We start from the raw sequence: 1,420 nt of genomic DNA, 5'->3' as shown, positions 1-1,420 counted from the left end.
TTTTTTTTTTTAATTCTGTCTTTATTTTATTCTTTCTTTTCATCCCATGTAGGTACAACATTGTTGTATTTGGTGGAGTGGATGGCTACTCAAGGAAGGTAATTGTTCTTGATTTGATTGTTAAATTTAAAATTCATTACTGTTTATAGATTTTATTTTATTTTAAGGGCCCTCAAAATCAACCTCAATTGTGTTCCAAAGAGGAAAGGAAGTCATATAGATTTGAAACAGAATGCTGAGTAACTTTGGTACTTTTCTTTTATATAATTTCAGATTATGTACCTGGACGCTGCTACTAATAATAAAGCTTCAACAGCACTTTCATTTTTCCTGAAATCTGTACACCTCCATGGCTTGCCATCAAGGTATTTTGCTCAGTTTAGAAACATAATTATAAAATATTGAGGGATTCTAAAGTCACAGATTTACATAGTATTATGGTCATAAAATCTGCATTAATTACTTTTTTATATACTGCACCTGAATACTATAATTACTATAATTATTGTGTTGTAGGGTTAGGGGAGATCAGGGAGTGGAAAATGTTGACATTGCTTTTACCACACTTACCACACGTGGAACGGGAAGAGCAAGCTTTATTTCCGGAAAGAGTGTCAGCGGTATAAGCGGTATATATATTTTGCTCCCTTTAATCAGTGGCCTTGACAGATTCAGATTTGTATTATTATTATGAAGAAAGAGTGTTCACAATCAGCGGTATATATATTTTGCTCCCTTTAATCAGTGGCCTTGACAGATTCAGATTTGTATTATCATTATTATTATTATGAATTTCAAACAGTCCTCGTCCTTCTTTAAAAACTAATGTCAATAAATGAATTTAATTTTAGTATCGAGCGCCTTTGGCGAGACGTCTGGGTGGCTGTCACAAGCATGATGTTCTGTGTTCTGCACACTCTTGAGGAGGACGGGCTGCTGGACATCTCGGACATCCTCCACCTGTTCATTACATCTTACATCTTTCTTCCTCGCATTAGGGTAGACCTTCATTCCTTCATTGGAGGATGGAACAATCACCCTCTGCGAACAGAAGGACATCTCTCTCCTGAACAACTATGGCAATTGGGAGATGTGCAAGATCTGGAAATGGAGGAAAGACTTCAGGTCCCACATTTTCTCATTTTTATATGATTTTAAAGTCATTAAATGGTTTACGTGTGTCTTGTCACTAGAAACAAATTCAACAGTTAAAGGGATAGTTCAGAGGTAGGCAAGTTTGGTCCTAGAGAGCCACTGTCCTGCAGAGTTTAGCTCCAACCCTAATCAAACACACCTGAACAAGCTAATCAAGCTATTCAGGATTACTAAGGCTATAGGCTTTTTTTTTTTTCTTTCTTTTCAGGGTTGGAGATAAATAAACTCTGCAGGACAGCGTCTCTCTAGGACCGAACTTACCTAC

The 1,420-nt window shown here is 36.5% G+C and overlaps 1 long non-coding RNA gene across 1 annotated transcript; it reads left to right on the top strand.

Annotated features, from left to right (window-relative positions):
- The first annotated feature begins 50 nt into the window (after positions 1–50).
- On the top strand, positions 51–609 carry LOC107690525 (uncharacterized). The gene is made up of 3 exons (XR_001634453.1): positions 51–98; positions 274–365; positions 517–609. It is a non-coding gene; the product is annotated as an uncharacterized LOC107690525 (long non-coding RNA).
- The last annotated feature ends 811 nt before the right edge of the window (positions 610–1,420 follow it).

This window comes from Sinocyclocheilus anshuiensis, unplaced genomic scaffold (assembly GCF_001515605.1).
Source record: "Sinocyclocheilus anshuiensis isolate Anshui unplaced genomic scaffold, SAMN03320099.WGS_v1.1 scaffold1985, whole genome shotgun sequence".
Classification (NCBI taxonomy): Eukaryota; Metazoa; Chordata; class Actinopteri; order Cypriniformes; family Cyprinidae; genus Sinocyclocheilus; species Sinocyclocheilus anshuiensis.
This window is presented reverse-complemented; position numbering and strand designations above follow the sequence as displayed.